Below are 18,741 nucleotides of genomic sequence, written 5' to 3' on the forward strand. Positions count from 1 at the left end.
ATCCATTTACCTGTTTTGGACACGTGGGTTGCTTCCACTTTTTGGCTTTTGTGAGTAATGCTGCTGTGAACATGGGTGTGCAAATGTCTGTTTGAGTCCCTGCTTTGAATTCTTTTGACTATATACTTAGGAGTGGAATTGCTGGGTCATATGGTAATTCTGTGTTTAACTTTTTGAGGAATCGCCAAAGTGTTAAAAACTTGAGTCTTTTTAAAAATGAGTTGTTGTGACTTCCCTGGTGGTACAGTGGTTAAGAATCCACCTGCCAATGCAGGGGACAAGGGTTCGAGCCCTGGTCCGGGAAGATCCCACAGGCCGCGGAGCAACTAAGCCCATGTGCCACAACTACTGAGCCTGCGCTCTAGAGCCCACAAGACACAGCTACTGAGCCCGTGTGCTGCAGCTACTGAAGCCCATACGCCCAGAGCCCGTGCTCCGCAACAACAGAAGCCACAGCAATGAGAAGCCCACGCACCGCAACAAAGACCCAAGGCAGCCAAAAGTATAATATAAATAAATAAATAAATAAATTTTTTTTAATGAGTTATTTATATTTAGAAACAGATTACAAGGTGAACCTATGCCTTTCTTCTTGGGACCGTATTTTTTCGTTGATTGCAAGGACTTAACAGTTTTAACACGGGACTCATGAACTGACTTTTTTATAACACGCTGGACATACTGTCAGATTCGTATATATTAACCTCTTTAATCAAAATGAGAGAATAGGCAGTTTCTGTAAGTTAAAGTTTCAAAGTTTGAAGTGTAAAATGCTTCATGAGATTTTCGATGTCAAGGTACCCAACTTTGTGTGTGTGTTTGAGAAAGAATTGATTTATTTCTTCCAGTAAACATGGCATCTTTATGATGCAGGAAAAACAAAGGGTTGAATGTCTAATGAAATAAAGATGTAAAATACAAGATCTTACTGCTCTATTAACACTTTCCAGCAAAGAGAGATGACCTTGGACCGTTAGATGTTAACGCTTTCCAGCAAAGAGAAATGACCTTGGAGTGTTAGACACCCGAGACATTGCAGGTTCAGGAGCAAGAGGAAGGTCATTGTGGGCATTCTTGCTGCAGCGTCCCTGATGTCTCCTGGCAGGTAATCACAGATGTACAAGTGTTTACCCTTCCCTTCCTTGGATTGTAGGCTCCGTTCTAACAGCCCAGCAGAGCTTGCTCATGTTTTTATAATGCTCAATGCCTGTTGTTCTGGCATTTCTCTCTCTTTTTTTTAATGTGACTTAGTCAAATTGGCTTAGTCTGCAGAATGTATTGGAGGCAAACATCCTTTGACATCAGCTGTGAGAAAACTTTTAAGAACACGTTGAACGGTCAGGAAGCAGCAGCGCAGCGGCCCCGCCAGGGTGCGTGACGCAGCACTTGGGTCCCACCCTCGGGGGCGGTTGAGCTCACATCTCCTCCTAGAAGCTGTTCTGTGTGGATTGACATCCACACCCATGCAGACCAGCCTCGGCTCAGAGCCTGCAGGTGACAGCTGTCCAGAGGCTATGCAGGTGGAGACCTGTGATGCTCCCAGCTGTTCCGGATGCCCGTCTGGACAACGTGGGCATTGATCCTGAGAGTTTCTAAATGTCCTTAGCAGTGTTAAAGTGTCTGAAAAGAACCAAAGTGTGTTGTCCTCAGGTAGCTTGCTGCATGGCATCGAAGAAGCTTCTTTTGGTTTCTTAGTCTGTAAATATGAGTTGATTCTAATTGGCTGTGTTTGAGTAAGAAAATAAAACTTTCTAATTGTCATCTTATAATCGACTATTAATAACTTCCCAAACTGTTACTTTTATTTTGCAGCACAGTATTGGTTTGTATTCCATTGGAAATGACTGCGGGATTATGAAGGGGTGTGGTGACACTCTAACCTCTGAAGAGGTATCCCAGTCTGCACACTTAAAATAATTTTGTCTTGACCTTTTAAAACAGCCTATTACCCTCCACCCTCAAATACAACCTCTGTGGAGTGGAACTTACTCTGTGGTACGGTTGGTGGGAGATCTGGAGTCCCCTTCAGCACCCGCTTGTGAGCTGTGTGTGTTACGATGTTTTCAGTGAGTTGGTCAACGTTTAAACAAACAGGCAAACATTTATAACTGGTTTGGCACTAAATCAGCCTTGAGAGCCATTATCTGCAGGTCGTTTATTCTGCACACCTTTATCCCAGGGCCCGCCCTAGGCGCTGGGGATCCCCCGCAGTGAGTGATGGAGCCCCTCCCTCCCCTCCCCCAGTGCCGTGGGCTTCCCACCTGGACGGTCCTGGCCTCTTCACTCCCTGCCCCAGCAGGAGGTGGGCGTTCGGGTTCACGGCGGGCCCCAGGGAATAAATGAGGGGGTCTGATGAGGTCGCAGTCACCTCGCACCTGGCCTGTGGGAGCCGACCCCTGACTGTCCCCTTCCTCCTCCTGGCTCCCCGCCCGCCTGCTCAGACAGCAGCCAGAGCGATCTCGGTAAACCCTGAGCGCCTTCCTGGCCTCTGGCTCAGAGGCCTCCCTGGGTGTCCCCTGGCCGTAGAGCAGCCCAGGTCTTCGCAGTGGCTGACAGCCGTCGGTGCCCCGCCTGCGTTCCTGTGGCTCACCAGCCAGGCCCCCCGCCCAGAAGCTTTCATCAGCCGCCACTCTTGTCCACAGCTGGCTGCAGGGCCCACTCCATCGCCCTGAGGGGCGCTCTCCGGGGCGGTGCCTCCCTGTCAATGGCTGTGACCTCCTGTCCCTGACCCCTGACCTCCTTCCCAGGAGGAGGCGTGGGTGACAGTGCATCCGGTCTGTCTGAGGGCTGCTGTTGCTGGGTCTCAGGAAGGGAGGGGCGGAGCTTCAGGAGGTGTGTGCAGGGCTGGGGCGTTGAGCTCTCTCTAGCCTGATCTGTCTACGCCCAGGGCTGCTCCACACTGGACTGACCTCTGAAATGCTCCTTCCAGCTCAGCCTGGGTGTTAACGGGCTCTTTTCCATCTTAGTTGGGGTAAGAAGTAAGAAAGTACATTGATTTAGCCATGGGAATTCCCTGGCGGTGCAGTGGTTTGGACTCGGTGCTCACACCGCCCCCAAGTTCAGTCCCGGGTTGGGGAGCTAAGCTCCCGAAAGCCGCATGGTGCAGCCAAAAAAATAAAATAAAATAAACTGCATCATGAGGTGGAGTTAAAACTGCCTTGAAATGAGTGTCTGCGGGGGGCCTGACCTTGTGTAAAGGTAGGCCTGAGATTAGATGGCCTTTCAACCAATGTTCGGAAACGTAGTTTGTAAATGGAAAAGGTATCTTCTTTAATCCTGTCTGATCATTTAACTGACCTTTGGGACACTGTCCTTATGGCCTGTTTCCCATGTTAGGCCCCTTTTGTTTCCACGCTGTCACTTTTATTCTCTCACTGCCAGCTCCGTCTCCTGTCTGTGAAGGAAAGTGAGTGTTTTAGGGTTTGTCGGGGCTCCGTCACTTACTTTGGGGCTGGGGCAGGTCAGGCCCCAAAGTAAGTGCTTCACTTTCCTCTTCGGCAAAGTGGGGATTACAGTCCTGCCGACTTTCCTTCCTGTGAGGGTTGGATGTGGATTCCTGGCGAATCTCCCAGAGCGAGCCTTTCCTTGGGGGGTGGAGGCTGCCTTGATGGTGTGATGCAGGGGTGCAGTCCCGGAGGTACGATCACCGCGCATGTCTTCTGTGTCAGCCGTTCTTCTCTAAGCTTCAGATCAGCGTCTTAGGATATATATTATTTATATCCTCATTTATAGAGATGAGGAGGCTGGCACTCAGACAGCAGCTTACCCCGGGCCACCCAGTGAGTGGCAGGGCTGACGGGACGCAAACGTGGGTCTGTAACGCTCTGACTCGTGCTGTTTCAAATATGTCGTGGGTTTTCTAAAATTGCGATAAAAACATGTAAAATTTACTATCGTAACCATTTTAAGTGTACAGTTCAGTAGTGTTAAGTATATTTACGTTGTTGTGAATCAGATCTCCAGTTCCACATTTTCATCCCGTGGAACTGAAACTGTACCCATTAAACAGCACCTCCCGTTTCCCTCACCCCCCAGTCCCTGGCAGTCCTGCTTCTGCTTTCTCTGTCTATGGATCTCACTACTTTAGCACTTCTTTACCTCACGTAAGCAAAATCATACAATATTTGTCCTTTGGTGACAAACTTATTTCACTGAGCATAGTGTCCTCAGAATTCATCCATTTTGAAGCACGTGTCAGAGTTTCCTTCCTTTGTAAGGCTGCCTGGTGTTCCCTGAAGGGATAGGCGACATTTTATTTATCCATCATCTGTCCATAGATGTTTGTGTTGCTTTCACCTCTTGGCTATTGTGAATAATGCTGCTGTGAACATGGGACGTCAAATATCCCTTTGAGACCCTGCTTTCAGTTCTCCTGGATACACACCTAGAAGTGGGATTGCTGGATCATTTGGTAGTTCTGTATTTTAATTTTTTGAGGAACTGCTGTACATTTTTCCATAGCAGTTGCACATTTTACAATCCCACCAACAACGCACAAGGCTGCCAGCTTCTGTACATCCCCACCAACGCTTGTCATTTTCTGTTTTGTTTTGTTTTGTAGTAGCCATCCTAGTGGCTGTGAAGTGGTACTTCATGATGGTTCTGATTTGCATTTCCCCGATGATGATTAGAGATGTTGAACATCTTTTCATGTGCCTGTTGGCCATTTGTATGTCTTTTTTTGGAGAAGTGTCTATTCTAAGTCCTTTGCCTAGTTTTTAGTTGGATTATGTAATTTTTTGTTGTTGTTAAGTTGTAGTTCTTTATATATTCTGATTAGCCCTTTATCACATATGTGATTTGCAAATATATTCTCGCATTCCATAGGTTGACTTTTAAACCCTGTTGATTGTATCCTTTGATGCACAGAAGTTTTTAAGTTTGATATAGTCAAATTTGTCTATTTTTGCTTTTCTTGCCTGTGCTTTTGGTGTCATATTTGAGGAATCCTTGTCCAATCTAGCGTCATGCAGCTTTTCTCCTATGTTTTCTTCTAGGAGTTCCATAGTTTTGGGTTTTACTTTTAGGTCTTTAATTCACTTTGAGTTAATATTCGTATATAGTTCAAGTTAAGGGTCTGACTTCCTCCTTTTGCATATAGAGGTCCAGTTTTCCCAGCATTATGTGTTGGAGAGATTCTTTTCCCATCGTGCTGTTTTTTAAGGGTAGGAGAGAGAGAGTGATAAGTGGGGGAGATAGTTATTTGGGGAAAAAATAAAGCTCAAGTATTTTTTAGCTCGATTACTGCTGCATTCATGGAGAAAGGCATGTGTAAATCTTTGCCTGTGTGACATCTTTACAAGAGTTATGGAGAAGTTGCTGCCTCAACTTAGAGTTCAAGTGTTGTTTATATTTGTCTGTGTGGAGAGAAGTAAGTCAAGACATGACAGTAATACTATATTCTCTCTGGCCCTGAAGAGTTCCACTTTCCAGAAACCCAGGGTTTCTGGAAGCCAGAAGTGCTGGCAGGTTGGTGGAGGGGGCAGGAGACCTTTTTATTGGCAAAGTCATAAGGCCCTGCACTTGCAAGAGAGAAACAGAGCCCATGCCTCCACCGAATTGTGTCCCTGTTCTGCACCGGCCTGGCTTGGAGCGTGAGCATCTCGGGGTGGTGACCATCATGGAGGGCCTGGGCACAGACCCTGAGGAAAGGGGACCCCCTGAGGCACCCAGCTGTGTGGCCCCGGCGGGGGTCGGGGGCACAGAGCCACTCCTCCTGCAGCTGAAGCGCTGGCCTCAGGCTGCCCAGAGACACGGGCTCCAGGAGAACTGGTCCACGGGGACTCTGCGCCGCTAACTGGGGGACAGGTATAACCCTCTCATTTGTGTCATACATGTAAATATATGGTTTTTTTACTAATGTGCTAACATTTCTCTAAGTTGCTAAACATTTCAAATGTCTGATTCTCTTGCTAAAATCTCTGGGCTATAAATAGGCTTATGGAAACCGTATTAGTGTTTTTACCCCTTTCGTTTCTGCAGTAAGTGTTAAGTGTATGTGTGTATTATTATTATTATTATTATTTTTTGCTGTACACGGGCCTCTCACTGCTGTGGCCTCTCCCGTTGCGGAGCACGGGCTCCAGACGCACAGGCTCAGCGGCCATGGCTCATGGGCCCAGCCGCTCCGCGGCATGTGGGATCTTCCCGGACCGGGGCACGAACCCGTGTCCCCTGCATCGGCAGGCAGACTCTCAACCACCGCGCCAACAGGGAAGCCCTGTGTGTATTATTTATTGTGAGGGATTTAAATGTCAGGCATCCTCCCCTCAGGTCACAGTGCGGTACAGAAGACAAGATGTTTGTAAGTAACAGTAATAACAATGAGAAGACAGAAGGTGGTCTTTTTAGATATTCTTTGGAAGTTATCTGCAGGAAGAGAGAGGTCTTTTAAGGCTGGGGTGAAATATTATGTAGTTTATGGGTCTAGGTCCTCGACCACATTGCGTCTTGTGTGGAAGTAGCAGGACTTCTGTGGGTCCCATCGGGGAGGATGGTAACTGAGAAATGTTTTGAGCCACGTTTCATCCCTGTTCCACTATTCTGGATGTTCTCTTGGAGCTGTTTGCAAACACTGTGGATACCCCCGAAAATAGACATGGACGGATGTAGTCGCTCATCCCCACACGACTGACGCCAGGTGGGCAGTGCAGTCCCGTGGAGACGCTGTGATACCTTCCTCTGGGGTCGCATTCAGGAGGAACCAAAGCAGCCTCACGTGACATTCCGTAAACGCTCACCAGCCGGTGGTAAAAGAGAGTGATAAGTGTTTTAGACAGTGAACCTCAAACATTTCACCTGCTCTTTCTTGGAAGGCTTTCGCTCTTTAGTTTTTGTGCATTTTAGCACATAATCCTGTATGATAAGAAGGTACACACAGAGAGGCGTGGGCTCAAGTCCTTATTTGGGGGAGCTGCTCCGGGGGTGGAGGGGCAGGCAGCCCAGAGACAGTCCTGCAAGTGGCCGACGGGGAAGGTCTCCCTCGGAGTCATGTGTCCTTCGGGAGCTCGGCCAGATCCGACCAACAGCCTGCCTGTAGGTTAAGGACCACTGACCCTTACCTGTTAGAAAAGGTGGGTAAAGGGTGAAGTTCTCCCGGACAGTGTGAATTTAGTGCAGCGGTTGCAAAACCGTGATGAGACACAGACACACGAGCAGTGGGTGCGCTGCAGCTCATGTCTGCGCGCTGGCGGTGCTGCGCGTGGCCCGTCAGAGCTGCTGGGGACGGAGGACTTGAGGAACTGCAGCCTGTTCATCCTGACCTGACTTCATATCCATCTTCCGTGCCTTATGTCTCTCCTTCGCCTTACAGGAATTTCCCTGTACTGGGGTGTAACTGGCGCACGTAAGCTGCGTACGGAGCTTCACACTGTCAGTTTTTCCTCGTGACGTCATCTCTGCCAACAGGGTGGTTCCGTGCAGCCCATCAGCCCCAAGGCCCCTCGTGCTCCTTTGTCATCCTCTCCCCCTGGGCCTCTGATTCCTTTGCCACTGCAGTCATAGGAGAATCTGAGAACATCGTCTTAGGGAATTCTCTTATGTTCTGGAACCAGCCTGGACCCCCGAGGCAGCTCCTGGCCGAGCCTACGTCTCCGCCCGCCCCTCGTCTACCCTCTCTTGACCGAGAACCCGGCCCGATCTGCAGTTCCACACAGGCAATGCGAGCGAGCTTTGCTGGTTCTCTGCTGCTTCCTAGGCCCCGGCAGGTGTGCGTGACCAGTGCTCCCCAGACTGTAGTGAAGAGTGAGGCTTTTCTTTAAAAAAAAAAAAAATTCCGGTCCATTGTTTACCGATGCTTCTGTAAAAGACAATAAAAATGGGTTACTAGAAGAATGAAGTGAAAATAAATCATATGAGTACAAATCTCAATTTTTTTCTTTTTAGATTCGGAAGATGTAAAATTTCTCTGTCAAGTTAGTAACTTTATACCTGTTCTCAATTTCTGCGCTGATCTCATTGTAGGTTGAAAAGAAAATCTCATAGTCACAGCTACACTGAGTAGTACTGTGATAGACAACTCTGCTTTTCCTGTTTGTTTTACTGGGTAGAGTGATCTTTTGACCATGCTTTTAGAGTTTCCCACTTGGAGTGTTCAGCAGCTGTTGGCCAATTATCTTGACTTGGGAACTGAAAGGAAACTAACAATAGTTGAGTACTTACTGTGTGCCGGTCAGTGTGCAAAACATTTTTATTTTTATGATGTTAGCTATGGGATTGTCACGTACAGCCTTTATTATGTTGAGGTATGTTCCCTCCGTACCCACTTTGTTGAGAGGTTTTTTTTCATGAATAGATGCTGAATTTTCTCAAAGGCTTTCCCTGCATCTATTGAGATGGTCATATGATTTTTATTCTTCATTTTGTTAATATGCTGTATCACATTGATTGATTTCCTGATATTGAACCATCCTTACATCTCTGGAATAAAATTCTGCTTGATCACAGTGTCTGATTCTCAGCAGAGGGGTGAATTAATTCACTTGAATTCACATATTCAGTTAAATATGTCTGAAACCTCACTCTGGGCCGGATATGTCCCAGTCTCTGGGGATACAGCAGGAAGTAGAGCAGATGAAACTCCCCATACTCAGGGGGCTTATGTCTTTGTTGTGGGGAGAGATCATAACCAAACAAATGAGACGCATTAGATGGTGGTAAGTGACGGGTAGAGACGTAAGTTAGAGGAAGGTCTGGGGTGGGAGGTTGGGGAAGGTCTCACCGCCATGACCTCTGAGCAAAGATACGAAGGGGCAGAGGAGAGGCCCCCCCCCCCCACCGCCATCCCCACCATCAAAGCCAGCAGTGATGGTGAGGCTCCCGGAGGGTTTTGAGGAGCTCAGTGAAGTTAAAGACCTTTCTCCCAGGTAGTAGATGGCTGATCTGGGTTTGAATTTAAATTTGGCTTTTTTTATCATGCTTTAAAGTCTTTATTCAGTCTCCATGCTCCTGGTTTAAAAGACGCCTGAATCCAAATACAGTGGAAATCCATTTGGGAGTGCAGTTTACGTGTGTCAAGGAATTAGGTTGAAAGTCTGCTCTCTTTGTGGACTTTGCTTTTGATTAGGTCTGGATATTTTCCAAGGCTTTGAATATCTTTTTCCTAGGGTAGAAAATACATGAATTTTGTGGTTGAATTTCCATTTTTAAGTGGATGAAATTTCTCTAGGGGCCATAGAAAGCTAGATAACATCAGGGAAAGACTTTTCACAGGAGAACAGATGATTAAAGCTCTGGAAACCTTTTGCTGTTGCCCTTGCGTGAGCACTTGGCAGTGCAGGGCTGTGTAAGGTGCTCCCTGCTCACCACGACCCGTACTTAGCAGATGCCTCTCTTCTGCGTTGACAGGCGCCCTGGCTGGGGGCTCTTTTCCCTCTGGCCCGTCTCCCACTGCCCAGGACCCCCTTTCCACACAGACCCTGTACCCGTGGTCCAGGCTGCTGAACCTTGGACTCCCCTCCGCCTGTCACTCGGCCCCAGATTGGGTTCAGGGGGGTTGTCCCTCATGACTGTCGGGTGTAACTTTCTCACTTGAACTTGAACACCACATGAAATTCCCATGGCGGGTATTCCCATACCTGTTTTACAGACGAGGAGTGTGACGTAATTTGTCCGAGGTGATCATCCCTGGATTGCTGCTATGCTGTCTCCCTTTTCAGCTACAGTTTGGACTTGAGCAAGCTTTTGTGTGTTGGTCATGATTTTATTAATGAAATTTATTATATGGCTCCTGTGGAAATTGCAAAACTGTAAACAGAATTGGCTTCAAATTTTTGATGCTTGAGTTGGGGACTACTTGGGTATCATTCGGTTTTTACAGCCTTGCTAATTTTTCTTAAAGGCTTTATTTTTTAGTGTAGTTTTAGGGTCACAGCAAAGTTGAGGGGCAGGTGCAGAGATTTCCCATACACCCCCTGCCCCCCCGCCCAGCCTCCCCCATTATCAACATCCCCCCCAGATGGTGCATTTATTATAATTGATGAACCTACATTGACAGATCATAGTCCCTAGTTTACGTTAGGGTTCACTCTTGGTGTTGTCCATTCTGTGGGTTTTGAGACATGTGTAATGACGTGCATCCACCGCTATGGTCTCATGCAGTGTTTTTATTGCCCCCAGATCCTCTGGGCTTTGCCGCCTCATTCCTCCCCCACCCACCCCCATGCCTCCCTTTTTTTTTTTTATACATTTGCAAACATAGGATATGCTTAAAAACGGGAACTAACCTTTCTTCAAACAGTGGGCAACAGAAGGCAGCAAGCTTGGCCCCGATGCCTGTGAGGCCAGGCCTGGCTCCCCACTCATGCCCACCCAGCATGGCTCCCTCTCCGTTCCCGGCCTTGTAGCCATCCCGATGTCCTCAGCTCTCCCCTTCTCTCCGGGGAGTTTGTCGGGGCCTTTGTTCCGCTGCGGCCTCATGGTCCTGCCATCGTGGGGCTGAGGGTCTGGACAGGATGCTGACCTGTGGGCGGGGCGGGGCAGTGCAGCTGCGCCCTCCTGTGCTCCCTTTTCCTCTTAGGCTCTCTTTCCTCTAAAGAATTTTATGTTTTGATCTGTAATGACTGTCCAGAAGTCAATCTGAGTCACCAGGTTGTTTAGTCTTTCTGAGAGTCAGGGGGGCTACTTGGATAATGTGGGATACAACATTCTTGAATCTGTAGCCAAACCCAGCCCCAAAGAGGTGCCAACAGGACAGGAGAAATTGCAGGGTAACACTGAAAGGACATCTGCCTCAGGAGACAGAGGGACTGAACCGAGGCCAGTGTGACGTTTGTCTGCACTCGGTGGGGGAGGAGCAGGCAGAGCAGGGGGCTTGGTGGGGAGGGGAGGCCTGCGACAGAGGGTCCCTCAGATACTCAATCAGCGCTTTTGCCGTTAGGTAGCTTGATGGCCTCAGAAATCCTCCGGGTCAGTAGTTCTCAGTGGGGCTAGAGCTGTTCCCTAAGGAGCCACTGGGAACTTGTGGGCATTTTTTGTTACCTTGATGGTTTGGGGCATGTAGATATGGAGTTGGCTAGGGCCAGGGTTGCTGGATGGGATTGGGGATGCTGGATGGGGCCGGGGATGCAGGATAAGGTCAGGGATGCTGGATGTCACACAGTTCGCATCCACAGGACTGTGGTTCAAGTTAAAACAAAAAGGGGAAAAACGTTTTTATAATTCTCTGAGCATAGCACACACTTTTATCTTAGAATGATCACAGAGTACTTTTACACAGTTTTAATTAACACTAAGTTTTCTAGGAATGCCCTGAGATTTGTAAATTGAGTGAAGCACAAAGTTTGCTTGGGATTTTACTTTAGTCTTTACTCTCATAAGTGGTATTAATTTCTTTTTTATCCTATTTAGGAGCTCAAAGCCTTTAAGACATTGATTACAATCTACTGGAAAGGTTTTTGTTTTGTTCTGTTTTGTTTGTTTTTAAATGAGAGATGGCTTGTAAAGTAAACTAATATTTTTTGCAGTGAAATAGAGCAGAGACCTCAGGGAAAGCTTATATATAGGGATGAATATGACAAATTTGGGGGGTTATAAATGTGTTTCATAGTCAGGATTAAGAAGAGTATTTAAAGATGGAGCAGTTCAGTAGCACTTGATAGACTGAGTAAAACAAGTTGGGTGAAATTACTCCAGAGTTTTTAAAAGGCAGAGAGGGAAAGACATGCAAGGACATGGAACGCGTTATAAACCAGATCCATGTGCACTCAGGGGGTACCCCATGGAAGGCATTTAACCTGACTGCTTTCTGTCTGTGTGAGGCCTGCGAGGGAAAACAGAAGCTTGGCCGCAGACGGACAGAGAAGACGGTCCCGTTACCAGGCACCCAGCCTGAGGCAGGGGTGACACGGAGCAGAAGCTCCACCTGGTGGAGGATGCTGGGCCTCGGCTGGGCCTCCCTGCTCGCTGTCCACCTGCGGGTGTACCAGGCACCACTTGCGCGCAGCCCCTGTCCAGCTCCAGGGCGACAGCCCCGTCCCCGCTCTGAGAGGCGTCCTGTTCTTGAGAACCAGGCTTTCACGTGGCGGCTGTGCTCTGACCTCCGCGGCTGTCTTCTGATGCTTCTCCCTGGGGGCCGTAAGGAGTCTGGAACCTCCGCCTGCACCACCGTCCTCATCTGAGAGGTTCAAACCGCCACCCCTCCTACAGGCTCGGTTTCGTTGAACTTTGCCAAGTGCCCAGTGTGTGCCAGGCATGGGCCCGGGGCCTGGACGGGCGGGAGTCCAGCCCCACGGAGCGCAGGAAAGGAAGCCGTGCAGCAGAAACACGAGGGTCGAGGTCCTGCAAACCCGGTGCCCCCTCCGTGTGCAGGGATGTTGGTGAGGGCACGTGAGGAGGGTCTTCCGGGCCGAGAGGCCAGTGTGCGCTGCAGCTCCCCGCACTGTGTGCCTGTGTGTGTCTGTGCGTGTGCACGCGTGCGCGTGTGTGAGCACACGTGTGTGAGCGTGTGTGCGCACGCGTGTGCAGCTGCCGGGCTGCACTGCCTGAGTGGCGGGAGTGTCCAGAGAAGAGGACGGGGATGGGGTGGGTCAGGGGCTGCAGGTGAGCTTCCACGCTGAGCGGAGCCAGTTGGTTAGGGACCTTCTGCCTGGGGCAGTCCTTGCTGGCTGGGTCTCTGGGGGTTGATCACGGGCACTGGCCAGGCACCCGGGAACCGCAGGCCAGGTGGGCAGCAGGGGGCCTGGGCTGGGCTGGGCTCCAACAACGGTGAGGTGGGAGAGAAGAAATGGGAAAACTGCTCAGGAGCCAGACTGAGCAGAAGCGGGGGGTCTGAGGACAGGAAGGCACGGGTGGCCGGGAGCTCACCGGCTAGTGGCTGGAGCGCATGGCCGGGCCACAGGAGGCTCGCCCAGAAGGTGCAGGTGCCGCGCGGGCAGTTTCATTTAATCCTTGAGTTACTGGGGAGGATGTCCCGTAGAAGTAGCCCGCAGACAGTTTGGTGCCTGACCGTGAAGTTGGGGGGGTCTGGCTGGCGTTGCTGGCACAGAGGAGGTGGTGGAGCCGTGAGGAGGGGGGTCATGGGGAGACAGTGGAGCCAGGATGGGGGCTTCTCCCTCCTAAAGGCAGGAGCGGAAGGGGTCCTGCAGGAGACAGTGACAGGTGACCCTGATGCGGGCGGGGCCGTCTGGAGGCTGAGGGAATTGAGTTGGGAACTTGCTGGAGAGCCTAGTTTATAAAGTCAAACATGAGGGAAGGATTGAGAACAGCCTCCTGGTTTTATCTTTTAAAAGGTGACTGGGACCTTAATAAGAGGTGTTTCCGACGGCAGAGAGTTGGAGAACGACTGGGATGCCCTTAGAGAACCATCTGGAAAGGAGGAGGGGCTCCAGGTGGCCGTCTGGACACCCTGCCCACACACCCTGTGGGTGTCCTCTGCGGTGCCCGTGATCAGTCAAGAATGGGGCCAAGAAGTCAGCATTCCCCTCTTGGGTGTTAACTGCAGTAGCATGAGCTACATTCTTAGGGAGAATTCCACATCCCGGGGCTGCAGCTCCTGAGACTTCCATTCTGTTCTCCTTCTCCTGAGAGAGATCGTGGCTGCTTCCCAGGGTTTGTGTCTGGGGCAGGAATTGGGGGTGAGGGCCTGTTTCTCCCCACAGACTGGCCTGCACTGCCCGCTTCCTGAAAGGGAGTAAAAATCAAGGCCAGAGGAAGATTCTCCCCTTTTTTTTTTTAAGATTGATTGATTGATTGATTTTATATTTTATTTTTGGCTGCGTTGGGTCTTCGTTGCTGCTCACGGGCTTTCTCTAGTTGCGGCGAGCGGGGACTACTCTTGGTTGCGGTGCGTGGCATCTTCCAGGACCAGGGCTTGAACCCGTGTCCCCTGTATTGGCAGGCGGATTCTTAACCACTGCGCCACCAGGGAAGCCCCCAGAGGAAGATTCTTGCTGCAAGTTTACTGTGCGTGTATCGTGTGAGAAATCTCCACCAGTCCTGAGGGTCAGGGTGAAGCTCAGGGCTGAGCCCCGAATCTCAGAACTTTCTCTGCCCTGGCTTGCCTACTAGGTGCCAGACCCCCTGAGGTCAGATGCCCTTCGAGGGGCCTGCCATGCTGGAGGACAAGCAGAGGCCATGGGTTGTTTTCTTGTTTTCAAAGATTAGCCTCAGGGCCTGTAACCCAGGAATCTGCTCTGTAGTAAAGGAGGCGGTTAAGGACCGGCCTTGTGTTCTCGGTGAATCCGGGTGGGGATGCCGTGTTCTTGCAGAAATGTTGACCTAGTGGCTCCCGAGTTCTTCCTGCATCTCCAGCAAAGACCCCTTTATTCTTCTGTGGAAACTTGGCATGAGGTGGCCCTGACTGTGAGTCAGCCAGGACAGAAGGAGCTGTTTCCACCGCTCGGCCTGACAGAGGACGGCCGCCCGGCTCTGGGTTGGGCCACGTCACCGAGAAGATGAATAAAGACCAGCTGCTTGACCTGATGTGCCAGAGAAGGCTTTAGAGATGCTCGGTCAGTTCACATGTGAAGGTGTCGTCAAGACCCAAAGGGGTTCAGCTCCTTGCGTGCTGACCAGTTGTTATTTATTTTCCTCAATATTTTCCTGCATATTACAAGTGCTTTCAGTAAGTTTGTGGATGAACTTCTTGACTTAGTAAAGTATGTAAAACAAGCCAACAGGATGTGAGTTGTGACATTGAGGGTGTTGTCTTGCTTCAGGGCTGCGGGGTTATCGTGTAACACTGTCACATGGCTCAACTGCGTGCAGGAAGAACCCTCCATGTGGCTTCATCAGCTTAAATATAGTTCGGGGCAACAGACACAGAGTTGAGATGAGGAAGTTCTATGCAGTGTAGGAAACAGGAGCTTTAAAGATAACTCGCTGTGATGGGAACCCAGCTTCCAGAGCCCTGATAAATGAAGGGAGTAAGGGCAGACGCACAGAGAGGAGTCCCCCATTCCTGAGTCTGGAGGCAGCAGGTAAGGACCTCTTTGCAGAGGTGTGGCCATGCACATGCAGGGGAGAAGATGGGCAGTGGCCTCCAGAGAAGTGGAGGTGACCGCCCAGAGCAGCCAGTCACGGGCTTCTGTTGTGTTTCTGGGTTTGTTTCCCTCCTGACCTGTCCTTCTCAGTCATTTGAAAGCAAACCTCAAAGACATTGGTCTAAACTTGCAAGTACAGTAGCAGAATGGCCTCCTAGTAGCCTTTGGCCATGCTAATGTCTGCTTCTTGCTGCAAAGGGCAGCGATGTGGTCGTTACTTCCTGTGGGTGTGTATTGTCGAATGTGTGTAAAAGCAGCTATATGTTTTATGGGTTTCACAGCAAGGGTGGGTGAGAAGGGGAGGTTATACTCTATGTTTGCAGAGAAAATATTAACAACCTTGATAACGTTCAGTGCCATAGACTTTATGGTCCTGCAGAGACTTTTTCTATCAAAGACCTCAGGGATGCTTTTTGGCATTTTATTACATGAAATATATATATATATTTTTTGCGGTACGCGGGCCTCTCACTGTTGTGGCCTCTCCCGTTGCGGAGCACAGGCTCCGGACGCGCAGGCTCAGCGGCCATGGCTCACGGGCCCAGCCGCTCCGCGGCATGTGGGATCTTCCCAGAACGGGGCACGAACCCGTGTCCCCTGCATCGGCAGGCGGACTCTCAACCACTGCGCCAGCAGGGAAGCCCTACATGAAATATTTTTAACTCAGATTCTGTCTAGGGTCTGTTTAACACTGTGAACTTTGGTCTTACCGTGGTGAGAAAAAAGCAGCATAACTAGTGGGGGAGCTGCTGTTACTCATTAACCGGCAGCTGTTTAAAAACTGGGAGGACATTTTAGAGAAAACTTAATGCGCCAAGTCTGCATTTGTAAAACGTTTATCAGGAGGAGATTATTCACCCCAAAAGGATCTCATGCCTTACACATGATTTGCCCTATGCAGTGAATTTCCTGAGAGACTTAAATGTATTTATGAAAACATTTATTTTACAGCTAATCTTCAGGAACATGATAACCTTGAGAGGAGTAGTCCTGTGGTACAGGGTGGGGTGTATTTATGTATCTGTATATATATATAATAGAAGCATACATAATCATGAAATATGGAATAGTTATAGTGATCAGGAGAAGAGAATTATCTTTTTCAGGGACAAGAAAGGAAAAGTTAAAAAGAGGGTGATGACTGATCACTTCCATTTGGCCTTTCAGTTAATAAAAAGGGTGCATACTTTAGTTTGCAGCCAGAGGCACTGTGCATGGCTGATAGGATAAAAACACTCTGGATGAACACACACACTTGGTGTAAAAACGCAGCAGAGAACAAACACAATCAGACCGTCATGAGTGTGGTTACGTCGGGGGTGAGAGGGGGAGCGCTAATCCTCGGGAGTGGCGCTGGGTGGTGGGTGATGGGCTGTGGAGAATGAGTGTGTTTCACACTCACAGGCAGTGGGAAGGGGGCTCTTCAAGGGGGCTTGGCGGGACAGCAGGAGGAAGGTTTGCAGGTCAGGTTGGCTTCTCTGTTCAGAACCCTCCATTGCCTCCCTCTCCCAGAGTGACAGCTGGTTCACGAGGGCATGTTTGCTCTGTGCCCTGTCCTGGACCCCCTCTGTCCTGGGCCCCCTCTGCCCTGGGGCAGACTGGGAGGTGGTGGCACATGAAACGTGGTGTCACCGATTCCGTCATCCAGGTGACAGTGACTCATCTGCTCCATGCTGAGCGCTGCGCTAGGTCCTGGGGACACTAAGATGACGGAGAGATGGTGCAGCTGGTGGGGCCAGGTGTGTGGACATCCTCAAGTGAGGGCTCCGTGATGGGGTGGGAACCCGGGTCTCCTTGGGGGGTGGGGGGAGGGGAAGGAGTCTTAAGTTTCACTAACGACTTTTTTTTTTTTACATCTTTATTGGAGTATAATTGCTTTACAATGGTGTGTTAGTTTCTGCTGCTAACGACTTTTTTTTTTTACAACTTTATTGGAGTATAATTGCTTCACAATGGTGTATTAGTTTCTGCTTTATAACAAAGTGAATCAGTTATACATATACATCTGTTCCCATATCCCTTCCCTCTTGCGTCTCCCTCCCTCCCTACGGGAGAGGCCACGACAGTGAGAGGCCCGCGTACTGCAAAAAAAAAAAAAAAAGAAAAGAAAAAAGAAAGAAAATGGCATCATCAAAGCAGGAAATTCAGTCTTCAAGGCTGCCAGCCCAGCACGTTGCTAGCAACAGCTGCAAGGAAGTCATAAAAGTGGCTTTTCCACAAACCAGCCAGAAATAAAGTCCAGACTGCCAAGTCAGGATATCTTAGTCAGGGTGCTTTTCATTCCTTGTAATCCTGATTGGCCTGGCCAGTAATTGAAAGTCCGTGTTGAGTCTGACTTTACTTATTTCTCAGGCCACTGTAAAGGTCTTCATTTGTGGTGCATCTGATCAGACCCTGTGGTAAATAAAGGACGTATCCATGCGTCTTAGGAGGCTGCAGGCGTGGGCAGGAAATAGCTACAGTTATGGCAGAGCTACACTTAAATGTGGGCGGTAGCAGCCAGTTATTAATAACAGTCCTAAGGAGAACATGAGCCGCCGCCAGAATTTTGGAGTTAATTGTACTGATTTGTGAATTCATGGACCAGCGCGAGGAGGTGGGAGAAGCTGACGGAGGATGGGAGCCAGCAGTGCAGCTGTGGGAGGGGATGCGTTCGCCCGGAAGGCTTTGCACACGCCCTGCCCTGTGAGGCTGAATTCCATGGACGTGGTTGGAGTGGAGAGGAAGGAAAAAAGAGACTCGAGATCAGGCTCTCTGACTAACCCTGGGGTGACTGAATCAGCCACTGAGCATGTCCACAGGATTTCTAAGACCTTAAAAGAAAGGGCAGCACCCTTACTGAGAACGCGCTTCCTCGTGCTACTGTGGAAGTGCTTTCCTTTGGTTCTAGTCCTCTGCAACCCCCAAGAGAGCTTCATGTGCGCGCGTTACGGGCGGAGTCGAACCTGCCCCAGCTGATGAAGGTAGGGGTCCCAGCCCAGGCTGCCCTCCCAGCCCCACCCCTGGCTGCACGGTTACAGTGAAAGGAATCAAAGGCTCCTGTTACCCTGCGTTTGGACGGGGTCACCTGAGTTTTCAGTGCCTTGGCCTCAGGATGATTTCTGGGCCACATTTCTTGATTCCGTAAACGGGACCTGTGACCTTATCTAGAACCGCCTGTCCAATAACATGTCACGTGAGCCACGTCCACTGTGTAGTTTAACGTTTCCTAGCAGCCATGTGCAGAAAGGAACAGGTGAAACTAACTTGAATACTATATTAGGTTTAACTCAAAATGCCAAACTATTATTATGTCCAAACTATACATCCTGTGGTCACATTAACAATTACTGAGATGCTTTACACTTTGGGGAACTAAATCTTTGGAATCCCGAGTGTATTTTACACTTAGAGCATGCCTCGATTTGGACTCGCCTCACCTGAGTTGCTGTGTGTGGCTGGTAGCTACCAAGCTGCACAGCGTAGGCCTAAGGAGAAGTCACTGAGACTCATCCAAACATAGAGGCTCTGTTTGAAGCCCTCGGGAGGGATTCTGGGTGGGCAGGAAGCAGCTTCGCCTGAGACAGAAAGGTCCCACTTACAGACGGCAGAATGTCACCGCACGTGTGAGCACGTTCCTGACTGAGGGGCCGTTCGTAGAGAGCAGTGAAGTCATGCAGCCTCAGTGTCCACGGCCAGCAGTGACCACAGGAAAACTGTGAGACCTTGACTGCCAGACGCTGAAGCATACTTGGGCGGGATGACTTGTCTTGGCAAATCTACG

General features: G+C 49.6%; 1 protein-coding gene across 5 annotated transcripts in view; it reads left to right on the forward strand.

The window, feature by feature from the left end:
- LIMS1 (LIM zinc finger domain containing 1) overlaps nucleotides 1-18,741 on the forward strand; it is a 101,142-nt gene that overhangs the window by 20,485 nt on the left and 61,916 nt on the right. The window contains exon 1 of one of the 5 annotated variants that reach the window (XM_082643096.1): nucleotides 14,684-14,915. The exons of the other annotated variants lie outside the window; for them this stretch is intronic. The gene's annotated coding sequence lies outside the window, so the exon portion shown is untranslated. Of the gene's footprint in view, nucleotides 1-14,683; nucleotides 14,916-18,741 lie in introns of those variants that run through there. 5 annotated transcript variants of the gene reach the window in all.

The sequence above is a fragment of the Mesoplodon mirus genome, assembly GCF_964341445.2.
Source record: "Mesoplodon mirus genome assembly, chromosome: 14".
Lineage (NCBI taxonomy): Eukaryota > Metazoa > Chordata > Mammalia > Artiodactyla > Ziphiidae > Mesoplodon > Mesoplodon mirus.